The sequence below is a fragment of the Haematobia irritans genome, chromosome 3, assembly GCF_050003625.1.
Source record: "Haematobia irritans isolate KBUSLIRL chromosome 3, ASM5000362v1, whole genome shotgun sequence".
In the NCBI taxonomy this organism is placed as follows: Eukaryota; Metazoa; Arthropoda; class Insecta; order Diptera; family Muscidae; genus Haematobia; species Haematobia irritans.
The window spans coordinates 87,146,164-87,164,898 of record NC_134399.1 but is presented as its reverse complement, the minus strand read 5'-3'; positions in this window follow the sequence as shown (position 1 = coordinate 87,164,898).

Here is an 18,735-nt window from a genome sequence, read left to right as displayed (position 1 = left end):
TAAGAGAATTTTATTAAGAATAATCAGACATAAATAAACGAAAAAATTAACAAAATAATTTGATACACATAAGTATGTACACTGGGCGACAAAAGACATATTTTTTTAATATGAGTCAAATTATTGTAGTTTAAATTTTATATTTAAAATTTTTCATTTTTTGTTAAAACTATATTTTATCGATATACGAAGAAAAAAACTTCGAGAAAAGTTTTCCAATTAGTTTAGTTTTAATTGAATTTTAAAAAATATTCAATTAAAAATTGTATTGATTCAAGAAATTTTTTAAATAAAATAAAAATCAATCACAAAAATTAATCGTATCAATTAATTGACTTTAAAATAATTTTTTAATTGACTCCATCATTTCTGTAATTGAAGACATTTCAATTTAAAAAATAATTAGATTAATTTATTTCGTGATAGAATCAGAAAAAAACAGGTATATACGGCCGTAAGTTCGGCTAGGCCGAATCTTATGTACCCTCCACCATGGATTGCGTAGAAATTTCTACTAAAGACTGTCATCCACAATCGAATTACTTGGGTTGCGGTAACACTTGCCGATGGCAAGGTATCTTAAAAAATCCTTAACACTGTCTCCTAAATTGTAAGTTAGTCCATACGGGGGATATATTAAACAAAATAAAAAAAAGACCGATTAAATACGTGTATAATTCTTATAGAAATAAAATGTTGACATTATTTACTATAGAAATAAAATTTTGACTAAATTTTCTATAGAAATATAATTTTGACAACATTTTCTATACATATAAAATTTTGACAAAATTTTCTATAGATATAAAATTTTGAGAAAATTTTCTATAAAAATAAAATTTTGACAAAATTTTCTAAAGAAATAAAATTTTGACAAAATGTTCTATAGAAACTTAAGACAAGACTTTCGTCGCATAAATCAGACCATAAAGCTACAGACAAGTCGGTAGAACAAAAAACAGCACTGGCAACAACAGGACACAAGCCCAACTTTACAGACGTCGAGATACTTGCTCAAGAGAATAATCATAGACGAAGATACACTCTTGAGATGCTCAATATAATAGATCTCTCTCGTGACAAAAGAATGAATTTCAAAAAAGACACGGAAGAATGCGCCAGAATGTATCGACATATTATAAACAAGCATCGACACAAACGAAGTTTAGTGTACGGTGAATTGCGAAACAAACAGCAGCACAAGAACTCAAGTTAGTCATTTTTCGATAAAATATATTTTCAATAACAATTGTGATTTTTGTGAACATTAACGGCCATTTTCATGTATCTCTGTTAGACTTTAACTCCCAGTTAACAGAAAGTAAAATCGAAATAGCTTCTCTCCGGTTAACTTTAAATGAAAAATTTTTAGCAGTTAAGTTCCTAACTGGCATATGGAATATATAGACATGATGACAGACATGTCCATAGTACGGTTTAAAAGTTCGTTAGCTAACGTAGCACTAACGGAGCTTCCTGAAAATGGAGGTAAATGTAATTTAATTTTTGTATTTTATGTAGATACAAAATGCCAGAAGATGGTTAGTGGCACTAACCGAAATATTGGAAATAAATATTAAAACAAATCAATAATCGATTGTTTCTATGACCTCAAGCCGAACAAAATTAATAATCAGAATAATCATAAAATAGGTCAACAACACACAAAAATACGTAAGAAATAAAATTTTGACAAAATTTTCAACAGAAATAAAATTTTAACAAAATTTTCAATAGTAATAAAATTTTGACAAAATTTTCAACAGAGATAAAATTTTTACAAAATTTTCTCCATAAATAAAATTTTGACAAAACTTTCTATAGTAATAAAATGTTGACAAAATTTTCTATAGTAATAAAATTTTTACAAAATTTTCTATAGAAATAAAATTTTGGTAGATTATTTTTGGCGATATTAACAAATTTTTGTGTGATTGGCCATTGGCAATATATAACTATAGACCGATATGGACCAAGTCTTGCGTGGCTGTTAGCGGCCATATACTAGCGCAATGTACCAAATTTCAACCGAATCGGATGAATTTTGCTCCTCCAAGAGGTTCTGTAGGTCAAATCTGGGGATCGATTTATATGGGGGCTATACATAATTATACACCGATATGGACCAATTTTTGCATGGTTATTATAGACCATATACTAACACCACATACCAAATTTCAATTGGATCGGATGAATTTCGGTCCTTCAAGAGGTTGCGGAGGTCAAATCTGGGGATCGGTTTATATGGGGGCTATATATAATTATAGACCGATATGAACCAATTTTCGCATGGTTGTTAGAGACCATATACTGACATCACGTCCCAAATTTCAACTGGATCGGATGAATATTGCTCCTCTAAGAGGCTCCGGAGGTCAAATCTGGGGATCGGTTTACATGGGGGCTATATATAATTGTCGACCGATATGGACCAATTTTTGCATGGTTGTTAGAGACCAGATATTAACACTATGTACCAAATTTCAACCGGATCGGATAAATTTTACTCCTCCAAGAGGCTCCAAAGGTCAAATCTGGGGATCGGTTTATATGGGGGCTATATATAATTATAGACCGATATGGACCAATTTGCATGGTTGTTATAGACCATATACTAATACCACGTACCAAATTTCAACTGGATCGGATGAATTTTACTCCTCCAAGAGGCTCCGGAGGTCAAATCTGGGGATCGGTTTATATGGGGGCTATACGTAAAAGTGGTCCGATATGGCCCATTTGCAATACCATCCGACCTACATCAATAACAACTACATTTGCCAAGTTTCAAGTCGATAGCTTTTTTCGTTCGGAAGTTAGCGTGATTTCAACAGACGGACGGACGGACATGCTTAAAGGGAGATACGGTCAAAATTTGGTCAAGGGAAAACGCGTGTAAATCGGTGAAATCGTTTATTTAAAAAATCAAATTAAATTTCTTTTTCAAGTTCAATTATTATAAAATTCAAGAAAAATATTCAGTTAGGCTTTCGCTTTTCCAAATCCGAATTGCCGGGCCTCACGCTTGACAGATTTTGTACAGCCACCTTGTCCACCTTCTTCGCCGCAAAAAGCTAGTTTGCCTTGAACTGCTGCTCGTCCTTAGCAGTTTTTTGGTCTTCTTTAGGTTCCGCTTGACAATAGCCCAGTATTTCTCAATTGGGCGGAGCTCTGGCGTGTTGTGAGGGTTCTTGTCCTTGGGAACCACCTGCACGTTGTTGGCGGCGTACCACTCCATGGCCTTTTTACCGTAATGGCAAGACACCAAATCCGGCCAAAACAGTACGGAACAACCGTGTTTCTTCAGGAAAGGCAGCAGACGTTTATTCAAACACTCTTTCACGTAAATTTCTTGGTTGACAGTCCCGGAAGCTATGAAAATGCTGCTTTTCAAGCCACAGGTACAGATGGCTTGCCAAACTAGATCTTTCTTTGCGAACTTTGACAGTTTTATGTGCTTGAAAATATCTGCTACCTTTCCCCTTCCTTTTGCCGTATAAAACTCCTGTCCCGGAAGCTGCTTGTAGTCGGCTTTGACGTAGGTTTCGTCGTCCATTACCACGCAGTCAAACTTCGTCAGCATCGTCGGGGATCGCGCTTTGGCCGTCGTATTTTGTTTATCATCGCGATTTGGAGTCACTACCTTCTTGTAAGTCGATAGTCCGGCTCGTTTTTTGGCTCGATGCACGGTTGTAGAAGATACACCCAGCTTATTTGCGGCATCTTGGAGAGAGAGGTTAGGGTTTCGCTTGAAACTACCGGCAACTCTCTTTGTCGTCTCAGCGGCTTCCGGTTTTCGATTTCCCCCCGATCCAGACTTCCTGGCTATCGACAAACGTTCCCCAAACACTTTAATTACATTTGTAACGGTTGATTTGGCAACTTTTAGCGATTTTGCCAGCTTTGCGTGCGAATAGCTCGGATTTTCGCGATGCTTGGACGGCATTTTGACAGCTGAAGAGTGAATTCCAAAATCAAAATACGCTGAAAAAATATTGTCGTGAGGTCAAAGATTTCATGTCTTTAAAATACGAATGCAAATTTTGCGTAGCATAGAAGACGCATTTCTCTAGTATAAAGTTTTTTTCCTTGACCAAAGGTCGATAAACTTTTCAATGAAGTCGTATTGTCCTTATAATTAAGTGATTTGATTTTAAAATGGCTAGAAGTCAAGTCTTAATTTGGAAAATAAAGTCGTCGTTAACTTGTTTTTAAAGGACTTTGATAGCATATGAAGAAAAAAAGCTGAAAAAGCGAAAAATTTAAATTTGCTTCCTAGAAGCAAGTACACAAAACCGATTTTAAAAGAGAATTGTGTCTTAAAAGTATCCTTACTTGTATTCTCCGCTTCTTTGGCTCGGAATCAATACCAATTTTTTTAAAGTAAAGACATAATCTTTGGAACCGTGTATGCTTTTTTTTCAGTGTAGGAGCAACATTCTACACACACACACCTTCAAAATGAGGGGTGTTCAGGTTTTTTAAATGCAAAATTGAAAGAAATACGTCAAGTTTATATTGACGAAATTTTGACCGTATCACCCTTTAATAACGCAGATCATTCTACACTGAAAAAAATTAAAAAAAAAAGATTTCATATCCCTAAAATACGAATGCAAATTTTCCTTATCATAGAAGACCCATTTCCGTGATATACAGTTTGTTTCCTTGTCCTAAAGTAAAACATCGTTATATATTTGACAAAATATTATTGGCTCGGTGGTTCGAGCCAAAGTATTGATTTTTTATAGTATTCATAGGATTTTTTAAGATTTCAAGGTTTCTCTAAGTGATATTACACATCCACTAAAACAAATCTTTCTACGCACAGAAAAGAGATTGGTTGGCAATCGGTTGAAATAATGAACATTCTAATTATGGAATTAAATATCAAGTGTATCAACAAATATTCTGGTATTTACATGTTATTTACAACTATTCCTAAGACCATCTGAGAGTGGTATCAAAAAAATGTTATTTATTATAATATATTAATAATTTTGTTAACCAAATGCTTCTACTACCAAGAGAATACAGATTGTTTGGGACGACCGAATTTATTGCCAAGCTCCTTTTGGCAGTTGTAACAACTATCAGTTAGCAGTTGTGTCACCCGTCTGATTCGGTCGACACAACTAATACCTCATATAGTGTTGGTTGGATCTGCCAACCACGGACCGGTACAGGACTAGTCCCTGGTGTGTATGGACCAGTCCCAGTTCTGATCAAAATGTATGGAAGGGGCCGGTCACTTTAACATGGGTTTGTCATTGACGGGGTAAATTTACACTTTAGGACATGTTTTGGACTAATTCCAAAAGACACGTCCTGGGCAGGGTTGGCCTGTCACAAACTGTGACTTTTGCGACATACATTTGCGACGGTATAATACGTATGTCGCAAAAGTCGTAAACCTACTGTAGAAAACCAAATTTTGAATAGTAGAAATCCTGAACATTTTTTAATTTAGTTTGACAGCATTCGCTGTGAGTTTCTGCAGAAATTTGTGAAAGTTTTCCCATGGTCAAGCCTATTTTCTTAGGTGGTATCGAAATTCCCATTGGTGAGTGTGCAAAATACCTTGGGGTTATATTAGACAGGAGACTGAACTTGAAAGCTAAGAAAGGACGAGAAAATCCACGGTTACCCTGTACTCGTGCAAAAGGCAATAGGGAAAATGTGGGGACTAAAACCGAAAATTGTGAATATTCCTAAGAAATGAAACTTCTTCGCACATACCATCGTCTTGAATATCATCGCATTCGCTGCCAAGCTGATGCGACTAAAGTATTTTCAGTTTGCGACTTTTTTTTACTTTTTCTACATTTGCGACGCGTATGTGACGTTTACGACGTTTACAACGTTACGACAGTCGCAAACCTAAAAAAGTTTGATACAGACCATCTCTGGTCCTGGGACAATATAGCAGGAGCACCCCATAGACAGGTCCTCAGGAACCACTCTCGGACAAAGTCTTAGAAATCTGTTTCATTTTGGGCATCCAAATCGCATTCGAACTTTTGAAAACTTTTGAAATATGTCGAACAATAGGTGAGTCTGATAATTTTATGTCACTAAATGTGTAGATCCAGCGAGTTCGGAAATCAATAAATTACGACTATTTAAAAATTGCAACTAACTGGAGCACCGGTACCAGTTCTGTGATAGGTCCATCAGTGGCAATTTGCACCAATTTTCCGTAGGGTATCTTCATCATTCGGTTGTACTGCCCAATCTAATAATACTCATGACCAAAGTAAAAACCAATACCTTCTCAAATAACTATTATATTTTGCTTTATTTAAATATATGTATAGTGGTATACATATATATTATATACACATATAAATACAATGTATTTGATATCAAACGATGCAAATTTCACTTCATGATTTTTAGCGATTGAGTTGGTTGTAAATCAAATTGTACCTCATCCTATAAAAGTCAAACCAAAAGTTTTTTTGTTTACTATATTATTTAAATATCTTAGGGGATATCACTAGAATAAGTAGATTTTTTATTAAAACGAGGCACTGGTCAAGATTTTGTTATAATAGGGGCATAATTTTCGTAACATCCTAAAAGGTAATTTTTTATGATCAAACTACTGATAATATTAATTTCCTCTCCAGACTGGACATTTAATTGCACAAAAGCCTTTACCATGAAAGCCTTTGAAAAACCTTTGAAATCTAGTGCGCTGACATGGTCTGTATGGGTTCTCTTTTTATAGATATCAAACAAATGTTTTAAAGCGATAATTTAATTAATGTATGTAAGTACTTGGACGTGAGTAAAATGTATTTGTGTGCTTCGACGACCGTAATACTGTAATGTGTTAAACCTATAATGATTTCTGCACACAAAAAACATTTTGTGATTCAATCACGAAATTAATTGATCCATTTAATTTTTAATTGAAATGTCTTCAATCACAAAAATGATAGTATCAATTAAAAAATTAATTGAAGGTCAATTAAAAAGTTAATTGATCCAATTAACAAATTAATTGATACTATTATTTTTGTGATTGATTTTTGTTTCAATTAAAAAAATTGTTGAATCAATTAAATTTTTAATTGAATATTTTTTAAAACTCAATTAAAATTTTAATTGGAAAAATTTTCGTGAAATTTTTTTGTGTGTGGATAGCCAATTCCGCGAGTCAGGTAAAACATACTAATGGATTCAAAGTTACCAGTGGTTCAATCCGCGTTTCCCGTTCATTCGACATTCCTGCTGTAGGCTACATGATCTTCGCGGACACTTAAATGTTTAAAGGAAAATAAACGATTTCATTGATATTAATATAAAGATATATTACATTTTTATTTATTCTCTATCAATCTAAAATAAATATATTTAAATAAAATAGAAAAAAACTTAATTTGCAATTCGGTTGTGGGTGCCATTTATATTGGGTAATGCAACCGAATGAAGGATGGAGTAACGTCCAATTCCATAGTTCCCATTTTCTTATAAAATAGCTACTGCTTAAACGAAAAGTTTTAAAAGGAAACAAATTTTGCAATACCTTCAATATATATATAGCTCAATAAACCATAAATTCATTTTCGCGAAATTTCATAAAAATCGTTCAGGTTTAGTTCAATCGACTTCAAATTTTTATACCCTGCTCCACACTGTGGAACAGGGTATTATAAGTTAGTGCATATGTTTGCAACACCCAGAAGGAGACGAGATAGACACATGGTGTCTTTGGCAAAAATGCTCAGTGTGGGTTCCTGAGTCGATATAGCGATGTCCGTCTGTCCGTCTGTCCGTGAACACATTTTTGTAATCAAAGTCTAGGTCGCAGTTTTAGTCCAATCGACTTCAAATTTGGCACAAGTATGTGTTTTGGCTCAGAATAGATCCCTATTGATTTTGGAAGAAATCGGTTCAGATTTAGATATAGCTCCCATATATATATTTCGCCCGATATGGACTTATATGGCCACAGAAGCCAGAGTTTTACCCTAATTTGCTGAAAATTTTGCACAAGAAGAACAATTAGTACTATAGTCAAGTGTGCCAAATTTTATTGAAATCGGTTCAGATTAAGATATAGCTCCCATATATATCTTTCGCCCGATATGCACTAATATGGACCCAGCAGCCAGAGTTTTATACGGATTTGCTTGAAATTTTGTATTGGCATAACACTTGATCGTATAGTCAAGTGTGCAAAATTTGATTGAAATCGGTTCAGATTTAGATATAGCTCCCATATATATCTTTCGCCCGATATGGACTTATATGGGCCCAGAAGCCAGTTTTTTGCCCGAATTTTGTTGAAATTTTGCACTAGGAGTACAATTAGTAGTATAGTCAAGTGTGCAAAATTTGAGTGAAATCGGTTCAGATTTAGATATAGCTCCCATATATATCTTTCGCCCGATATGGACTAATATGGTCCTAAAAGCTAGAGTTTTGACCCAATTTGGTTGACATTTTGCACAGGGAGTAGATTTAGCATTCTAGCTATGCATGCCAAATTTGATTGAAATCGGTTCAGATTTATATATAGCTCCCATATATAGCTTTCGCCCGATTTACACTCATATGACCACAGAGGCCAATTTTTGCTCCGATTTAGTTGAAATTTTGCACAAGGAGTAGATTTAGCATTGTAGCTATGTGTGCCAAATTTGGTTGAAATCGATTCAGATTTAGATATAGCTCCCATATATATCTTTCGCCCGATATGCACTTATATGGACCCAGAAGCCAGAGTTTTATCGTTTTTTATAGCTTGAAATTTTGCACAAGGAGCACAATTGGTAGTATAGTCATGTGTGCCAAATTTGATTGAAATCGGTTCAGATTTAGATATAGCTTCCATATATATTTTTCGGCCGATATGGACTTATATGGCCCCAGAAGCCCGAGTTTTGCCCAATTTGGTTGAAATTTTGCACAGGGAGTAGATTTAGCATTCTAGCCATGCGTGCCAAATTTGATTGAAATCGGTTCAGATTTATATATAGCTCCCATATATAGCTTTCGCCCGATTTACACTCATATGACCACAGAGGCCAATTTTGCACATGGAGTAGAATTAGCATTGTAGCTATGCCTGCCAAATTTGGTTGAAATCGGTTAAGATTTAGATATAGCTCCCATATATATGTTTTTCTGATTTCGACAAAAATGGTCAAAATACCAACATTTTCCTTGTAAAATCGCCACTGCTTAGTCGAAAAGTTGTAAAACTGACTCTAATTTTCCTAAACTTGTAATACATATATATCGAGCGATAAATCATAAACAAACTTTTGCGAAGTTTCCTTAAAATTGCTTCAGATTTAAATGTTTCCCATATTTATACCCTGCTCCACACTGTGGAACAGGGTATTATAAGTTAGTGCATATGTTTGCAACACCCAGAAGGAGACGAGATAGACACATGGTGTCTTTGGCAAAAATGCTCAGTGTGGGTTCCTGAGTCGATATAGCGATGTCCGTCTGTCCGTCTGTCCGTCTGTCCGTGAACACATTTTTGTAATCAAAGTCTAGGTCGCAGTTTTAGTCCAATCGACTTCAAATTTGGCACAAGTATGTGTTTTGGCTCAGAATAGATCCCTATTGATTTTGGAAGAAATCGGTTCAGATTTAGATATAGCTCCCATATATATATTTCGCCCGATATGGACTTATATGGCCACAGAAGCCAGAGTTTTACCCTAATTTGCTGAAAATTTTGCACAAGAAGAACAATTAGTACTATAGTCAAGTGTGCCAAATTTTATTGAAATCGGTTCAGATTAAGATATAGCTCCCATATATATCTTTCGCCCGATATGCACTAATATGGACCCAGCAGCCAGAGTTTTATACGGATTTGCTTGAAATTTTGTATTGGCATAACACTTGATCGTATAGTCAAGTGTGCAAAATTTGATTGAAATCGGTTCAGATTTAGATATAGCTCCCATATATATCTTTCGCCCGATATGGACTTATATGGGCCCAGAAGCCAGTTTTTTGCCCGAATTTTGTTGAAATTTTGCACTAGGAGTACAATTAGTAGTATAGTCAAGTGTGCAAAATTTGAGTGAAATCGGTTCAGATTTAGATATAGCTCCCATATATATCTTTCGCCCGATATGGACTAATATGGTCCTAAAAGCTAGAGTTTTGACCCAATTTGGTTGACATTTTGCACAGGGAGTAGATTTAGCATTCTAGCTATGCATGCCAAATTTGATTGAAATCGGTTCAGATTTATATATAGCTCCCATATATAGCTTTCGCCCGATTTACACTCATATGACCACAGAGGCCAATTTTTGCTCCGATTTAGTTGAAATTTTGCACAAGGAGTAGATTTAGCATTGTAGCTATGTGTGCCAAATTTGGTTGAAATCGATTCAGATTTAGATATAGCTCCCATATATATCTTTCGCCCGATATGCACTTATATGGACCTAGAAGCCAGAGTTTTATCGTTTTTTATAGCTTGAAATTTTGCACAAGGAGCAGAATTGGTAGTATAGTCATGTGTGCCAAATTTGATTGAAATCGGTTCAGATTTAGATATAGCTTCCATATATATTTTTCGCCCGATATGGACTTATATGGCCCCAGAAGCCCGAGTTTTGCCCAATTTGGTTGAAATTTTGCACAGGGAGTAGATTTAGCATTCTAGCCATGCGTGCCAAATTTGATTGAAATCGGTTCAGATTTATATATAGCTCCCATATATAGCTTTCGCCCGATTTACACTCATATGACCACAGAGGCCAATTTTGCACATGGAGTAGAATTAGCATTGTAGCTATGCCTGCCAAATTTGGTTGAAATCGGTTAAGATTTAGATATAGCTCCCATATATATGTTTTTCTGATTTCGACAAAAATGGTCAAAATACCAACATTTTCCTTGTAAAATCGCCACTGCTTAGTCGAAAAGTTGTAAAACTGACTCTAATTTTCCTAAACTTGTAATACATATATATCGAGCGATAAATCATAAACAAACTTTTGCGAAGTTTCCTTAAAATTGCTTCAGATTTAAATGTTTCCCATATTTATACCCTGCTCCACACTGTGGAACAGGGTATTATAAGTTAGTGCATATGTTTGCAACACCCAGAAGGAGACGAGATAGACACATGGTGTCTTTGGCAAAAATGCTCAGTGTGGGTTCCTGAGTCGATATAGCGATGTCCGTCTGTCCGTCTGTCCGTCTGTCCGTCTGTCCGTGAACACATTTTTGTAATCAAAGTCTAGGTCGCAGTTTTAGTCCAATCGACTTCAAATTTGGCACAAGTATGTGTTTTGGCTCAGAATAGATCCCTATTGATTTTGGAAGAAATCGGTTCAGATTTAGATATAGCTCCCATATATATATTTCGCCCGATATGGACTTATATGGCCACAGAAGCCAGAGTTTTACCCTAATTTGCTGAAAATTTTGCACAAGAAGAACAATTAGTACTATAGTCAAGTGTGCCAAATTTTATTGAAATCGGTTCAGATTAAGATATAGCTCCCATATATATCTTTCGCCCGATATGCACTAATATGGACCCAGCAGCCAGAGTTTTATACGGATTTGCTTGAAATTTTGTATTGGCATAACACTTGATCGTATAGTCAAGTGTGCAAAATTTGATTGAAATCGGTTCAGATTTAGATATAGCTCCCATATATATCTTTCGCCCGATATGGACTTATATGGGCCCAGAAGCCAGTTTTTTGCCCGAATTTTGTTGAAATTTTGCACTAGGAGTACAATTAGTAGTATAGTCAAGTGTGCAAAATTTGAGTGAAATCGGTTCAGATTTAGATATAGCTCCCATATATATCTTTCGCCCGATATGGACTAATATGGTCCTAAAAGCTAGAGTTTTGACCCAATTTGGTTGACATTTTGCACAGGGAGTAGATTTAGCATTCTAGCTATGCATGCCAAATTTGATTGAAATCGGTTCAGATTTATATATAGCTCCCATATATAGCTTTCGCCCGATTTACACTCATATGACCACAGAGGCCAATTTTTGCTCCGATTTAGTTGAAATTTTGCACAAGGAGTAGATTTAGCATTGTAGCTATGTGTGCCAAATTTGGTTGAAATCGATTCAGATTTAGATATAGCTCCCATATATATCTTTCGCCCGATATGCACTTATATGGACCTAGAAGCCAGAGTTTTATCGTTTTTTATAGCTTGAAATTTTGCACAAGGAGCACAATTGGTAGTATAGTCATGTGTGCCAAATTTGATTGAAATCGGTTCAGATTTAGATATAGCTTCCATATATATTTTTCGCCCGATATGGACTTATATGGCCCCAGAAGCCCGAGTTTTGCCCAATTTGGTTGAAATTTTGCACAGGGAGTAGATTTAGCATTCTAGCCATGCGTGCCAAATTTGATTGAAATCGGTTCAGATTTATATATAGCTCCCATATATAGCTTTCGCCCGATTTACACTCATATGACCACAGAGGCCAATTTTGCACATGGAGTAGAATTAGCATTGTAGCTATGCCTGCCAAATTTGGTTGAAATCGGTTAAGATTTAGATATAGCTCCCATATATATGTTTTTCTGATTTCGACAAAAATGGTCAAAATACCAACATTTTCCTTGTAAAATCGCCACTGCTTAGTCGAAAAGTTGTAAAACTGACTCTAATTTTCCTAAACTTGTAATACATATATATCGAGCGATAAATCATAAACAAACTTTTGCGAAGTTTCCTTAAAATTGCTTCAGATTTAAATGTTTCCCATATTTTTTTACTAAAATTGTGTTCCACTCTAGTGCATTAGCCAACTTAAATTTTGAGTCTATAGATTTTGTAAAAGTCTATCAAATTCTGTCCAAATCAAGTGATATTTAAATGTATGTATTTGGGACGAACCTTTATATAGCACCCAACACATTTGACGGATGTGATTTTGTATCGAAAATTTAGATCTACAAAGTGGTGCAGGGTATAATATAGTCGGTCCCGCCCGACTTTAGACTTTCCTTACTTGTTTTTTACTAAAATTGTGTTCCACTCTAGTGCATTAGCCAACTTAAATTTTGAGTCTATAGATTTTGTAAAAGTCTATCAAATTCTGTCCAAATCAAGTGATATTTAAATGTATGTATTTGGGACGAACCTTTATATAGCACCCAACACATTTGACGGATGTGATTTTGTATCGAAAATTTAGATCTACAAAGTGGTGCAGGGTATAATATAGTCGGTCCCGCCCGACTTTAGACTTTCCTTACTTGTTTAAAACTAGAGAAGCTGCATGTTTGGTTCGAAATCAGTAACAAAATCATTAAGAGGAGGTCATAATCGTTGGATCAGTTGACAATATTTAATCGATAGCATTTCGAAAGTAAAATCCAATTTGTGGAACGAAATTTGTTAGTAATTAACAAACTACAATATAATAAGTAATTGAATTTTTATATTTTAAAATGTATTAAAGTTAATCTTTTTCTCCAGTGTACATACCATAATAATATCCATTGAGAAATATTGTGAACGATTTAGTTAAATTTTTCTACTTTTTCACTTTGTTCCATTGCTGGTCTAGTTGATATATTTTAAGCATATATATACAACTAAACAAAAAAAAAACAAATACTTATATAGAGATATATATCAGAATACATATATTATATATAGAGAGAAAAACATTAAAAGAACAGAATGTAATGAAATATAAGTAAATATAGGAAAATAATTGAACTCGTAATTCAATATAAACAATAAAAAATATATTTTCCTTAAAAAATGAATATCAATGAAGCTTTTCGCATTCTTGTTTTATTTGTACAATAAAAGGTAATTGGTAAGTAAACAAATTTGCTGAATATATTCTATGTAAATTGAAAAATCGATTTGCATTCTTTGCTTAATTTATGAATTGTAAAAACTTTCAAAAATGTAATATGTATGTCATAGTTATGGGCTTAACAATAAATAAATAAATGATAATAATATGTCTGTTTTCCTCAGGTATTTGATGCATCATTTTTTTTTTTCAGACATCGTTACACGAATTTTCTACAAAGAGCATATCTTCAGTGCTGTTGACAGGTCAAATTTTAATTCGATTCATTCTGTTTTCTTGTATACACGGCAGCTTCTTATTACAATAAAATTAAATTGAATGACACAAATAATGTCACTAGCAAATATTTGTTACTATTTACAGAAAAAATTGAAACTAAATAAAAATCAATTATTGACAATATTAAATGGAAAAATTAAATCAACTACTAATTTTATCTAGTCAATTACGAAAATAATTAGTTGAATGGGTAACTGTTTAAAATTTTTACATTCTTTAATACACACCATATCAATTACTGTGTTCAATTAGTCTGGCTTCTCGTACAAATTAATTACTTTACATATTACCACAATATTTTTATACCCTCCACCATAGGATGAGGAGTATATTAACCCATTTTTTGTCGTGATGCAAAAATTTTCGAATCTATACGCAAATGTTACTTTTCTAGGGTAATTAGTACCCAATAAATACAAATCCGTCGTCAAAATTGTTCTACCTGTGATAGTTTTGCCAGGATTACCCCAACGTCCATTGTTCGACTACTCGAACAGCAAAGTTTTTGTTTCTCTGAGAGTAATTGGATGTACAAAACCAAAACACAAAGCTCACTTACTGACTATTTTCGACCTTTGCCTACAATTATAAAGCACTTTTGGGAAAAAATAATTTACAATTACATTCTATTTTATTAAAGGGAAATAAGTCTTAATGTATGGTATTGTTCCAACCCCCAATGGGTTAACTTTGTCATTCCGTTTGTAACACATCGAAATATTGCTCTAAGACCTAATAAAGTATATATATTCTGGGTCGTGGTGAAATTCTGAGTCGATCTAAGCATGTCCGTCTGTTGAAATCACGCTATCTTTCGAACAAGCTATCGACTTGAAGCTCGGTACATGTAGTTGTTATTGATGTTGGTAGGATGGTATTGCAAATGGGCCATATCGGTCTACTTTTACGTATAGCCCCCATATAAACGGACCCCCAAATTTGGCTTGCAGATCCTCTAAGAGAAGCAAATTTCATCCCATCGGGCTGAAACTTGGTACATGGTGTTAGTATATGGTCTCTAACAACCATTCAAAAATTGGTCCACATCGGTCTATAATTATAATCGGTCTATAATTATATATAGCCCCCATATAAACCGATCTCCAGATTTGACCTCCGGAGCCTCTTGCAGGAGCAAAATTTATCCGATGCGGTTGAAATTTGGAACGTGGTGTTAGTATATGATCTCTAACAACCATGAAAGAATTGGTCCATATCCGTCCATAATTATATATATCCCCCATATAAACCGATCCCCAGATTTGTCCTCCGCAGCCTCTTGGAGGAGCAAAATTCATCCGATGCGGTTGAAATTTGGAACGTGGTGTTAGTATATGGCCACTAATAACCATGCCAAAATTGGTCCATATGGGTGTATAGTTATATATAGCCGATCCCCAATCACACAAAAATTGGTCCATATCGGTTCATAATCATGGTTGCCACTCGAGCCAAAAATAATCTACCAAAATTTTATTTCTATAGAGAATTTTTCTAGAAATTTTATTTTTATAGAAAATTTTGTCAAAATTTTATTCCTATAGAGAATTTTGTCAACATTTTAATTCTATAGAGAATGTTGTCAAAATTTTAATTCTATTGAAAATTTTGTCAAAATTTTAATTCTATTGAAAATTGTTTTCAAAATTTTAATTCTATTGAAAATTTTGTCAAAATTTTATTTCTATTGAAAATTTTGTCAAAATGCTATTTCTATAGAAAATTTTGTCAAAATTTTATTTCTATACAAAATTTTGTTAAAATTGTATTTTTATAGATAATTTTGACAAAATTTTATTTCTATAGAAAATTTTGTTAAAATTTTATTTCTATAGAAAATTTTGTCCAAATTTTACTACTATAGAAATTTTAGAAATTTTATTTCTATATAAACTTTTATCAAAATTTTATTTCTATAGAAAATGTTGTCAAACCTAATTATATACGCATTTAATCGGCCTTTTTAGTTTAATATATACCACATATAGACTACCTTGCAATTTAGAAGACGGTGTTAGAAAGTTATAAGATACCTTGCCATCGGCAAGTGATACCGCAACCCAAGTAATTCGATTGTGGATAACAGTCTTCACTAGAAATTTCTACGCAATCCATGGTGGAGGGTACATAAACTTACTTGTTTCTCTTTTCCTATTTGTAATTATTCTGTACTTAATAATACACGGCCGCCATTTTTAAAAGTTTACAATGACGAGGTTCGTCGGTTCCAGAAACAGAAATATTATTTTAATAATTTTTTTATGAATAAAAATATACTTTTAATAAAGTAAAAAGTCGACTGAGTATATAAAAAACACAACTTAAAAATAAAACGTCTCGTTCGGTATTCCTTGCAAGACTATCAAAAAACCAATGGACTGAATATTTCTCAGCCGTCGATTTCCAATAATGGAGATTTATGAATATATTAGTGTTAGTAGCAGGGCTGTGGAGTCGAGCCAATTTTGTTCGACTCCGACTCCGACTCCAGCATTTTTCATCAGCTCGACTCCGACTCCGACTCCGACTCCGGAGTCGACTCCGGGTAATATAACTAAATCTCATTTTAATACCACTAACTTGTAGTTCTATTGTGGGGGTACCGTAAGTGGATCGATATAAAGTATCGTATTTATTTATGTGTGCAAAAAAGGTCTTAATTTCACATTAAATGCCAATTGAACTCTATATTTCAAATTTAGGGCAATGTTGAATAAATAAAATAATGATATAAATACCCATCATAATATGAGAAGATACCAACAGTATATGTTATGTATTTGTGGACCAAAATTATTGATACTATCTCAAATCATTTAAATTTGTTTCGAGCTATATAAAGGTTTATATTCCCATATGCATGAATTTGAATCTGAATCGATTTAGACAAAATTGTATATACTTCTACAAAATCTATGTACTTAAATTTTAGATCTAACGTTATGGGACGTAACACAATTTTAACAAAAAACAAGTAAGGAAAGTCTAAAGTCGGGCGGGACCGACTATATTATACCCTGCACCACTTTGTAGATCTAAATTTTCGATACAAAATCACATCCGTCAAATGTGTTGGGTGCTATATAAAGGTTCGTCCCAAATACATACATTTAAATATCACTTGATTTGGACAGAATTTGATAGACTTTTACAAAATCTATAGACTCAAAATTTAAGTTGGCTAATGCACTAGAGTGGAACACAATTTTAGTAAAAAAATATGGGAAACATTTAAATCTGAAGCAATTTTAAGGAAACTTCGCAAAAGTTTGTTTATGATTTATCGCTCGATATATATGTATTACAAGTTTAGGAAAATTAGAGTCAGTTTTACAACTTTTCGACTAAGCAGTGGCGATTTTACAAGGAAAATGTTGGTATTTTGACCATTTTTGTCGAAATCAGAAAAACATATATATGGGAGCTATATCTAAATCTTAACCGATTTCAACCAAATTTGGCAGGCATAGCTACAATGCTAATTCTACTCCATGTGCAAAATTGGCCTCTGTGGTCATATGAGTGTAAATCGGGCGAAAGCTATATATGGGAGCTATATATAAATCTGAACCGATTTCAATCAAATTTGGCACGCATGGCTAGAATGCTAAATCTACTCCCTGTGCAAAATTTCAACCAAATTGGGCAAAACTCGGGCTTCTGGGGCCATATAAGTCCATATCGGGCGAAAAATATATATGGAAGCTATATCTAAATCTGAACCGATTTCAATCAAATTTGGCACACATGACTATACTACCAATTGTGCTCCTTGTGCAAAATTTCAAGCTATAAAAAACGATAAAACTCTGGCTTCTAGGTCCATATAAGTGCATATCGGGCGAAAGATATATATGGGAGCTATATCTAAATCTGAATCGATTTCAACCAAATTTGGCACACATAGCTACAATGCTAAATCTACTCCTTGTGCAAAATTTCAACTAAATCGGAGCAAAAATTGGCCTCTGTGGTCATATGAGTGTAAATCGGGCGAAAGCTATATATGGGAGCTATATATAAATCTGAACCGATTTCAATCAAATTTGGCATGCATAGCTAGAATGCTAAATCTACTCCCTGTGCAAAATGTCAACCAAATTGGGTCAAAACTCTAGCTTTTAGGACCATATTAGTCCATATCGGGCGAAAGATATATATGGGAGCTATATCTAAATCTGAACCGATTTCACTCAAATTTTGCACACTTGACTATACTACTAATTGTACTCCTAGTGCAAAATTTCAACAAAATTCGGGCAAAAAACTGGCTTCTGGGCCCATATAAGTCCATATCGGGCGAAAGATATATATGGGAGCTATATCTAAATCTGAACCGATTTCAATCAAATTTTGCACACTTGACTATACGATCAAGTGTTATGCCAATACAAAATTTCAAGCAAATCCGTATAAAACTCTGGCTGCTGGGTCCATATTAGTGCATATCGGGCGAAAGATATATATGGGAGCTATATCTTAATCTGAACCGATTTCAATAAAATTTGGCACACTTGACTATAGTACTAATTGTTCTTCTTGTGCAAAATTTTCAGCAAATTAGGGTAAAACTCTGGCTTCTGTGGCCATATAAGTCCATATCGGGCGAAATATATATATGGGAGCTATATCTAAATCTGAAC